Consider the following 12037-nt stretch of genomic DNA (forward strand, 5'->3'; position numbering starts at 1 on the left):
TGAACATGTGAAAGTTCGTTTTAGTTTCTCTTGCTTGAATGGTTCAAGAGTTTGTGTTGGTGGGTTATTTTATGGAAATGTGTGCAACATTATATAGGATAGACTGAACATGTGAAAGTTGGATTGGTGTATGTTTGCAGCTGGAACAATTTAAGAGTTAATGTTGCTGGGTTATGTTATGCTACTTTATGCACATAAATATGCACAATAAAGTTATTATAGGTCTGCATAGTTTGAGATCTGGATTGAACAACATAAATGTTCACTTACAGTAGTTTGTGATATCCATCAGTATGTTGCTCATTTTCACAACCAACAGTCTCTTCCTCTATATTTCAGATGTTGAAACCATCAGAAGACATGCAGGTGTGTTTTATACTATGTGACTCCAGCTGTATTTTAGGGAGGAATAGTGTCCTCACTGTCCTGTTGATCTGGTCCAAACTCATCAATACTCTACAAGGCAGAGTATTAGCCTGACATAACTATCATGTATTTACTGTGACAGCTGTAAGCATGGGCAAGTAAGGCTGAGACAAAGATTCAGTCAGATCAAGCGTTAACCAGCGATAGCAGACACCCACATGGGAGACATTGTGGTGATGCTCCAATGCAGGTGGAGCTGTCAATCGGTGAGCAGCTGCTCTTGATGATTTTCAAGATGCCCGCCCCACTCTTCAGAAGTTCAGAAAGAGAAAGTGTAGGCTATACAGAAATAATTGCGCTCAAATTGAAAAAACATCAAACAAAATAATGAGGATTTCTATCATCCTAATGGAGGTGTAGATTACATCTCACATTCCAATGTTTGAATTTGTAAACAAGGCTGCATGGGTTTTCTGTTAATGCAACCTCTTAAATGTAATGGCAAAATGTAGATTTCGGCCTAAATAGACATACCTAAACGTAACTGCCATTCATGTGTAATTACATGATTCTGATATGCCAAAACTTGGTATATTTGGAAAGGAGACATCCGCGAGACTGAGGAAATGATCAGAAGATAGGAGTTACATAGTTCAGAATACACCAAATCAAGCACACACTAAATAACCTTTTTTTTTTATTATTTTGAAAGTCATCTGTCATTGACAAGCTATAAGTGAATTATTGATGACTAGAGCTGGAAACACATCAGATGGCTTCCACAACATGTGGACAATATCAGGAGAGAAAATAGGGGATTGATAGACCTAACAACTAGAAATGGGCAGATGTTTTAGTAAGTGTGGTCACGGGACGCTTCCAAGTGTCCCTAAACCTCTCCACTGTGGCATGTCTATAAATTATATAATTTCAGTGCTATTACATATTTGCAATCCCTAAATGCTATTTGTTCAGTATAAAAACACAATTTCTACCATATCATCCTCACTCAAACATTGTGGTGGTGTTATTGGGTATTCAGTAGTTAGCATTACGCATGAAAGGTTCTAGGTCCCACCCAGTTCAACTGCATATCCCAGGAAAGCTTATCTCATTGGCTACAAGACCGTCAAGGTGCCATCTTAGCCAATCTCCTGTGTAATAGATGCCTACAGCGCATAAGCAGGCAACATATTTTTGATGCGCAAAGATATAGTCACTCGTGGACATTTGATCTTGCCATTAAGTCATACATCATCATATAACATTGGTAATAGGGTAGATTTGTTCTTACCAACCTAAGGATTCATTTGATACCCCCATGTAGCTATAGCTCAAACACAGATCAAATTGAAGCTTACCTTGTAAGATGTTTGCTGTTTGGTGAAAACGTTGTGTAAAATAAACATTTTGACTCTTGGGGCTGGTGATCAATAACGGTAGGTCACAGGCAGACAAATAAGATATCCTCATGATCTGTGGAGTCCCAGCTTTCGGTGTGTATCAACGTTTTACGTGTTTATTTTGTTTATGCTTCACAACGCTAACTGGAATGTAGGTAGCAGCCATCTTGAAATGAGGTCATCGGCTCAGTCTGCTCTTACATTAAATTCTATATTAAATTCTTAAATTCGTATGCCCATATATGGTAGTAAGTCACATCAAAGATTTGAAGGCACCAATCAATAACCAAGTGTCGCGTCCTGACCAGTAAAGGGGGTTATTTGTTATTGTAGTTTGGTCAGGGCGTGTTTGTTTTATGTATTTCGGGGTTTTTGGTTTATGTTCTATGTAAGTATATTTCTATGTTTATTCTAGTGTGTCTATTTCTATGTTTAAGTTTCGTGGGTTGACCTTCAATTGGAGGCAGCTGTTCCTTGTTGTCTCTAATTGAAGGTCCTATTTATTAGGGGTGTTTTTCCTGTGTTTTGTGGGTGGTTATTTCCTGTTTTGTGTATGTTGCACCTGACGGGACTGTTTATGGTCATTTTGTTATGTTTGATTTTGAGTTTAATAAATGTAATTATGAGCACGTCACACGCCGCGTCTTGGTCCGCATTAGACGACCCGCGTTACACCAAGATACTCAGCTTTCCGCAGACACCCTGCTTTTGCAGATAGGGGCTACCGTTCTCATACCAGACTGAATTGAATAATAGAAAATAAATAAAATGGTGGAAAAAGTACCCAACTGTCATACTTGAGTAAAGTAAAGATACCTTAATAGAAAATTACTCAAGTAAAAGTCACCCAGGAAAATTCTATGTGAGTAAAAGTATTTGGTTTAAAATATACTTAAGTATCAAAAGTAAAAGTACAAATCATTTCAAATTCCTTATATTAAGCAAACCAGATGGCACCATTTTTTATTTTACATTTACGGAAAGCAATGGGCACACTGCAATATTCAGACATCATTTACAAACGAAGCATGTGTGTTTAGTGAGTCCGCCAGATCAGAGGCAGTAGGGATGACCAGGGATGTTTGTTTGGTTGATAAGTGCGTGAATTTGACAATATTCCTGTCCTGCTAAGCATTCAAAATGTAATGAGTACTTTTTGGTGTCAAGGAAAATGGATGGAGTAAAAAATACAAGATTTTCTTAAGGAATGTAGTGAAGTAAAAGTAGTAAAAAATATAAATAGTAAAAAATATAAATAGAAAAGTACAGATACCCCAAAACACGTAGTACTTTAAAGTATTTTTACTTAAGTACTTTACACCACTGCAAATATGGGGACTTTACATTTATCTATAATGCCAGGAGCCACTTGTGGATTCACACTGGTCTCAGACTAGATGTAACATAGTAAAGGTAAACCTGGGACACTGAAATTAGTAGGATATGTTTGGTATGATTACATAAGATAGGTTACTTAAGGAAAAAACAGAAGGAGGGTGGTTGGTCAGGCTGTGTGGGCGTATAACGCAAACGTCTAGCGGTTCGAATCTCATCACGGACAACTTTAGCATTTTAGCTCATTTGCAACTATTTAGCTACTTTGTAATTTCTTAGGTTAAATGGGAAGGGTTAGCTAACCCTAACCATTACCCCTAGAGCTAGCTAACGCTAGCATTAACCACCTAGCTATCGTTAGCCACAACAAATTGGAATTTGTAACATATCATACATTTTACAAATTTGTAACATATTTTACAATCTGGAAATTTCAACATATTGTCCGTTTTGGAAACTCGTAACATATAGTACTAATTGCCGTCGTAACATATCATACAAAATGGGTTATGGACATCCACAAATGAATACATACGAAACGTAACGTATCATATAATATCACACTAAATGGAGTGTCTCGGATTTAATTACAGAATAATAGCAAATGCTTTGAGACCACGTTGGTGGATTTGACAGCTCTTAACAGTTCTACCTTCGACACTGTCAAAACAACCGCTATGTTGGATAAAACAGATCTGATTGAATCCAGCCCTAAATCATGTATTAACATTAGTTTAGAGGTTGTCACCCATGACCTAATGAAAACTGCTACAGGATGTCCTGTTCTCTCTACCTCAGTCACACATGGACCACTAATAGAGGAAGACAGTATCATGTGTCAGAGATCAATACAGTAACATGTTGTCCTCAACTTGCATTATACCCTCTGATGTCATGATGTCATTGTGTTTACCATAGTGTATTATACCACTGATGTTGATGTCATCATGTCATTGTGTTTACCATAGTGTATTATACCACTGATATTGATGTCATGATGTCATTGTGTTTACCATAGTGTATTATACCACTGATGTCATCATGTCATTGTGTTTGCAATAATGTATGTTTTTCTCCACAGTGGATGTGACTCCAGACCAGGGGTGCTCAAGTCTTATTTGAGACAGACCGGTGACACATATTTCCTAGGTGGCAAAGGATCAGATGGATAATCAGCGTAGTATCAACCCACCACCTCACAACCCCACGCAAACTGTTCATACCCCTCTTGTTGGCCAAGAGAACAGGTTGCTGTTTTAAAGCTCATTTCCTGCAATTCTCCAGTCTTCCATGTCTTATGTGAGTTTATATGATACCAGGGGTCGAAGCCCGACCTAGTAAAAAAAAAAAGAGCCCATTCTGCTCCTTCACTGAGAAACTCTCCATTCTTCAGCCCTGGTATTATTGATAGTATCTCAGTGGTCATCTGTCCTGTAGATGTCACTGACTGACTGTTTTAAAACAAACAAGGCAGGTATAAACAGTTAATAAAAGCATGTAATAGGAGAGAGTTCATGTGCATGAGTTCTCAGATTTCCTGTCAATCTTTTGTTGTTGTAGAGTGGGCCAGTTTACTGTTTATTGGATAGGACAGAGAGGTAAAGGTAGGAATGTTGAAAGAGCAATGGGTTGGATCTGAACCCATTCTGGTACTGGACCATCCCAGACCACTGATTTCTTGTTAATGTTTGACTAATATTTGTATGTGTCTTTCACACCTTCCTTGGACTGTTCGGTCTTCATGAGAATGTGCTATATATCAAATCGCATTTGTCACATGTGCCAAATACAACAGGTTTAGACCTTACCGTGAAATGCTTACTTACAAGCCCTTAACCAACAATGCTTTAAGTTAAGAAAAATAAATGTTAAGTAAAACATAATTTCTCTGTGTTTTCTAACAGTTTGTTGTGTATCCATTCTACTTTGCTTCTATATTTAGTTAATGTAGCAACACAAAATACATTTTTATAAATGTATCATTTCATAATAAATATACACTGGTACATGTTGATCTGTCTAGTCCTTTATACACTGGTACATGTTGGTCTGTCTAGTCCTTTATACACTGGTACATGTTGGTCTGTCTAGTCCTTTATACACTGGTACATGTTGGTCTGTCTAGTCCTTTATACACTGGTACATGTTGGCCTGTCTAGTCCTTTATACACTGGTACATGTTGGTCTGTCTAGTCCTTTATACACTGGTACATGTTGGTCTGTCTGGTCCTTTATACACTGGTACATGTTGGTCTGTCTAGTAGTCCTTTATACACTGGTACATGTTGGTCTGTCTAGTCCTTTATACACTGGTACATGTTGGTCTGTCTGGTCCTTTATACACTGGTACATGTTGGTCTGTCTAGTAGTCCTTTATACACTGGCACATGTTGGTCTGTCTAGTAGTCCTTTATACACTGGTACATGTTGGTCTGTCTAGTCCTTTATACACTGGTACATGTTGGTCTGTCTAGTCCTTTATACACTGGTACATGTTGGTCTGTCTAGTAGTCCTTTATACACTGGTACATGTTGGTCTGTCTAGTAGTCCTTTATACACTGGTACATGTTGGTCTGTCTAGTCCTTTATACACTGGTACATGTTGGTCTGTCTAGTAGTCCTTTATACACTGGTACATGTTGGTCTGTCTAGTAGTCCTTTATACACTGGTACATGTTGGTCTGTCTAGTAGTCCTTTAAGTGTTTAGTGCTGCTGACTACATTGCAGATACATGCCAGATTTCGTAGCTTCTAGATGGTTAAATACATAAATAACCACATACTATATAGTAATCTGATGATATATTTAACATATCAACTGTCTAGGCCGGCTCATAGCCTGTGGCAAAAATGAGGGGACATGAGCAGGTATAGGCCAATCAAAAGGTTCTTTATTGTAAACCAAAAAACTATTAACTTTAAACAAAGAACAAAGAATGAGGTGTGGAAATGTCATAATGTAGGGTGTATGTAAAGTGCATGGATGCATGAATCTGTGTGTGTGAACATGACTGAGTGAGTGGAAACTAAGTAAACCTACAAAGGAACAAACAAAACAGGATCATACCTGGAGGAGCAGGGAGAGAGAGAGTGGTTAGTGAAGCAGTTTAAATATCCTGAGCCCAGGTGGCTCCAATCACTAACGACCCTCCCCTGCCTGCAGGAGGAACCGCCCCTGCACTGCAGAGGAGGGGCCGTGATATAACCACATAATATATAGTAATCTGATATGTTTAACATATCAACTAACCACTTCATATGATATAGTAATCTGATGATATATTTAACATAGCAACTAACCACATAATATATATTAATCTGATGATATATTTAACATATCAACTAACCACATAATATATAGTAATCTGATAATATATTTAACATATCAACAACAGGTCAAACAACAGGTCCAAGTCTACACAGTCATAATAAAATATCTCTTTTGACAACAGGTCCAAGTCTACACAGTTATAATAAAATGTCTCTTTTAACAACGGGTCCATGTCACGACCGTCATATAAATAATTGGACCAAGGCGCACCGTGAGTAGAGGTGCACATTTTAATGATAGTGAAACTTATCAAAACAACAAAGATATAACGATGTGAAGTACGTAGCGCACATAAGCACACATACGAAACAATATCCCACATCGCAGGTGGGAAAAGGAACACACTAAGTATGATCCCCAATTAGAGGCAACGATTATCAGCTGCCTCCAATTGGGAACCATACACATACACCAACATAGAAATATAATACCTAGAAACCCCCCTAGTCACAGCCTGACCTGTTACGCCATAGAGAACCCCGAGGGCTCTCTATGGTCAGGGCATGACAGTACCCTCCCCCCCCCCCACCAAGGTGCCGACTCCAACTGCAAAACCTGAAACTAGATGGGGAGGGTTAGGGTGGGCAACTAGCGTCGGTGGCAGCTCCGGTGCGGGACGTAACACCCGCTCAGACCACGGATCCGGCCATGGAGCCAGGCTGAACGCTGTGCCCGGACTGGGCACCGGCGCAGAGGAAGGCTCCAGCCATGGAGCGGGACTGGACGGCGTGCCTGGACTGACCACCGGCGCAGAGGAAGGCTCCGGCCATGGAGCGGGACTGGACGCCGTGCCTTGACTGAGCACCGGCGCAGAGGAAGGCTCCGGCCATGGAGCGGGACTGGACCCGTGCCTGGACTGAGCACCGGCGCAGAGGAAGGCTCCGGCCATGGCACCAGCGCAGGAAGCTCCGAGCCGTGGATCGTCACTGGAGACTCAAAACTGTGAACCGTCGCTGGAAGCTCTGGACTGTGAACCATCGCTGGAAGCTCTGGACTGTGAACCGTCGCTGGAGGTTCCGGGCTGTAGACCGTCACTGGAGACTCCGGACTGTACACACGGTGGTGGACGAGTGCGGGGAGCCGGCACAGGATGTACCAGGCTGGGAAGGCGCACTGTAGTCCTGGTGCGTGGAGCCAGCACAGGTTGCACCGGACTGATGCCACGCTCTTCAGGGCGAGTGCGGGGAGCTGGCACAGGACGTACCGGGCTGGGGAGGCGCACTGGAGGCCTGGTGCGTGGAGCCGGCACAGGTTTCACCGGACTGATGACACGCTCCTCAGGGCGAGTGTGGGGAGCCGGCACAGGACGTACTGGGCTGGGTAGGCCCACTGGAGGCCTGGTGCGTGGAGCCGGCACAGGTTTCACCGGACTGATGACACGCTCTTCAGGGCGAGTGCGGGGAGCCGGCACAGGACATGCCGGGCTGGAAAGGCTCACTGGAGGCCTGGTGCGTGGAGCCGGTACAGGTTTCATCAGACTGATGACACGCTCTTCAAAACGCCGGCACTGCAGCATACTCCTAGCCAACACCTCGCTCCGATAACCCTCCTCAAACTGCTGCATCAACTCCCAGACGGTCTCTGGCTCTCTCCTCGGGCCGACCGCCCCTTGTGCCCCCCCCAAAAAAATTGGGGTTGCCCTTGGGCTGTTTGTGGCTGCGGACCCCGGCGTCGTCGCTGTCCTCCTTTACTCCTCGGCGACTCCCACCAAGGAAGGGTCTCGCATCCACCCAGTATCTCTTCCCATGACCAACTCTCCTTCACCTCCTGGGCACGCTGCTTGGTGCTCACCTGGTGGGATATTCAGTCACGACCGTCATATAAATAATTGCACCAAGGCGCAGCGTGAGTAGAGTTCCACATTTTAATGATAGTGAATCTTATCAAAACAACAATGATATAAAGATGTGAAGTACGTAGCGCACATAAGCACACATACGAAACAAGAGGTGAAAAGGAACACACTAAGTATGATCCCCAATTGGAGGCAACGATTATCAGCTGCTTCCAATTGGGAACCATACACATACACCAACATAGAAATATAATACCTAGAAACCCCCCTAGTCACGGCCTGACCTATTACACCATAGAGAACCCCGAGGGCTCTCTATGGTCAGGGCGTGACAGTCCAAGTCTACACAGTCATAATAAAAATTAAAAAATCCACTTTTGACAGCCTGCGCATTGAGTGTAGTCTGGCCCAGGAGTGTGAAGGTGAACGGAAAGGCTCTGGAGCAACGAACCGCCCTTGCTGTCTCTGCCTGGCCGGTTCCCCTCTCTCCACTGGGATTCTCTGCCTCTAACCCTATTACAGGGGCTGAGTCACTGGCTTACTGGTGTTCTTCCATGCCGTCCCTAGGAGGGGTGCGTCACTTGAGTGGGTTGAGTCACTGACGTGGTCTTCCTGTCTGGGTTGGCGCGACCCGCCTCCTTGGGTTGTGCCGTGGCAGAGATCTTTGTGGGCTATACTCGGCCTTGTCTCAAGATGGTAAGTTGGTGGTTGAAGATATCCCTCTAGTGGTGTGGAGGCTGTGCTTTGGCAAAGTGGGTGTGGTTATATCCTGCCTGTTTGGTCCTGTCCGGGGGTATCATCGGATGGGGCCACAGTGTCTCCTGACCCCTCCTGTCTCAGCCTCCAGTATTTATGCTGCAGTAGTTTGTTTGTCGGGGGGCTAGGGTCAGTCTGTTATATCTGGAGTATTTCTCCTGTCTTATCCGGTGTCCTGTGTGAATTCTTTCTTTCTATCTTTCTTTCTTTCTTTCTTTCTTTCTTTCTTTCTTTCTTTCTTTCTTTCTTTCTTTCTTTCTTTCTTTCTTTCTTTCTTTCTTTCTTTCTTTCTCTCTCTCGGAAGACCTGAGCCCTAGGACCATGCCTCAGGACTACCTGGCATGATGACTCCTTGCTGTCCCCAGTCCACCTGGCCGTGCTGCTGCTCCAGTTTCAACTGTTCTGCCTGCGGCTATGGAACCCTGACCTGTTCACCGGACATGCTACCTGTCCCAGACCTGCTGTTTTCAACTCTCTAGAGACAGCAGCAGCGGTAGAGATACTCTCAATGATCGGCTATGAAAAGCCAACTGACATTTACTCTTGAGGTACTGACTTGTTGCACCCTCGACAACTACTGTGATTATTATTATTTGACCATGCTGGTCATTTATGAACATTTGAACATCTTGGCCGTGTTCTGTTATAATCTCCACCCGGCACAGCCAGAAGAGGACTGGCCACCCCTCATAGCCTGGTTCCTCTCTAGGTTTCTTCATAGGTTTTGGCCTTTCTAGGGAGTTTTTCCAAGCCACCGTGCTTCTATACCTGCATTGCTTGCTGTTTGGGGTTTTAGGCTGGGTTTCTGTACAGCACTTTGAGATATCAGCTGATGTAAGAAGGGCTATATAAATACATTTGATTTGATTTGATAAAAGGCCACACTAAATGTGCAGTTTTGTAACACAACACAATGCCACCGATGTTTAGAGTTTTTAGGGAGTGTGCAATTGGCATGCTGACTGCAGGAATGTCCACCAGTGCTGTTGCCAGAGAAATTAATGTTAATTTCTCTACCACAAGCCACCTCCATTTGGCAGTACGTCCAACCAGCCTCACAACCGCAGACCACGTGTAACCATGAAAGCCAAGGTCTTCCACATCCATATTCTTTATCTCATCTGTCATATCTATCACAAAACATTATCTTTGGTTTCATTTATTTATTTTTTACTTCAGCTGGAGTCTTCACTGGTAAGGGTTCGATTCCCACGGGGGGCCAGTACAAAAAATAAAAAATAAAAATAAAAAATTCATGAAATGAAATGTATGCATTCACTACTGTAAGTCGCTCTGGATAAGAGCGTCTGCTAAATGACAAAAATAAAAAAATTAAAAAATTAGGAGGCCTGTGACTTGTGACCGTAACGTATGTGTAGGTATGTACAGCAGGACCAAATCGGAAAGATAAGTAGGAGCAAGCCCATGTAATGCTTTGTAGGTTAGCAGTAAAACCTTGAAATCAGCCCTTGCCTTAACAGGAAGCCAGTGTAGGGAGGCTAGCACTGGAGTAATATGATACCTTTTTTTGGTTCTAGTCAGGATTCTAGTAGCCGTATTTAGCACTAACTGAAGTTTATTTAGTGCTTTATCCGGGTAGCCGGAAAGTAGAGCATTGCAGTAATCCAACCTAGAAGTAACAAAAGCATGGATTAATTTTCTGCATCATTTTTGCAATGTTACGTAGATGGAAAAAAGCTGTCCTTGAAACAGTCTTGCTATGTTCCTCAAAATAGAGATCAGGGTCCAGAGTAATGCCGAGGTCCTTCACAGTCTTTATTGTCCTCAGCACAGGTGTACCTGTGTAATGATCATGCTGTTTAATCAGCTTCTTGATATGCCACACCTGTCAGGTGGATGGATAATCTTGGCAAAGGAGATATGCTCACTAACAGGGATCATGTAGGTTGTTTGTGCGTGTAGAATATTTCTGGGATCCTTTATTTCAGGTCATGACACATGGGACCAACACTTTACATTTTGCATTTATATTTTTGTTCAGTGTATATTAGTCACCAGTTAATGTACATGGTGAATTCGTACACATCGTAAATATTAAAATAGAACACAGAACTTCAGAACATGTCAATATCAGATTGGGAAAAATGTATGTTCTGCAAGCATAGCCAAAGACATGACCCCTTATTGACATCTGACTTAAACCAACCAAATAGAATAAATAAACATTAAATACACATTTCTGCAGTGGCAAGTGGAAACATAACTTACCACGTCACATTCTCTCCTGCTGAATTCCACTTGCACACTATAAACAACATATGAGGAATGCAATACCTTGCAGTGTATGTCACCAAACATTCCAGTCTATAGACAATTCTCTAAAGAGATCTAGGGAAATTGAAAGACCCCACAGGAAAACATGCCTGTTACATGTTATGTACACTCAGTGACACTGGTTACTCCATAGAAAGAAAAGAAAAACCTGGGCTGACTTGACCTCTGACCCATTAAACCAGTAGGGCCCTTCTGAAAGCAAAAAACAAAAACAAGCAGCAATATGTAACTTGTTGTATTTTTTTATGTTCAAAAGCTCCAAGATGTTGCTGGTGGTCATCCAATGTGATGCAACAGTAACAACAGTGTGCCCCTAGCCTGCCTGAGAACCGCTGTATTCACTGGTATTCATTTTCTATAAATCTAAATATATATATTTTTCCTCTCTGTGTATTCATAACTTTCCTTCAGTTTGCGAGTGGCTGAATCTCACCGGAGAAATCAGCGCCCCTCCATCTCAATTTGTGTTCCTCATGTATCTGATGCTGTCTGGACCAAAAGAGTGTAACATGTTGCCACCGTAGCATTTGGCCTCCCTTGACAAATAATGAGCTAATCAGCGTTGAGCTGAGCTCAACTGTAGAGCAGAAAGGGAAAGCGAGATTTCTTTCCGCTGAAAAGGTACGACATAGCTAGCTATATAATATATCTTGCTAGATATAAAGTGAAATGTTTCCATTTTAGTAATATTTTTGGAATACTTGATTTGACTGTTTTCAAGCCACTCATTCAATACTTTGTGTTAGCTAGCTAGC

At 42.4% G+C, this 12037-nt stretch overlaps 1 pseudogene; it reads left to right on the forward strand.

The window, feature by feature from the left end:
* Positions 1–12037, forward strand: part of LOC106562873 (butyrophilin subfamily 1 member A1-like) — a 160979-nt pseudogene that overhangs the window by 15663 nt on the left and 133279 nt on the right.

The sequence above is a fragment of the Salmo salar genome, chromosome ssa01, assembly GCF_905237065.1.
Source record: "Salmo salar chromosome ssa01, Ssal_v3.1, whole genome shotgun sequence".
Classification (NCBI taxonomy): Eukaryota; Metazoa; Chordata; class Actinopteri; order Salmoniformes; family Salmonidae; genus Salmo; species Salmo salar.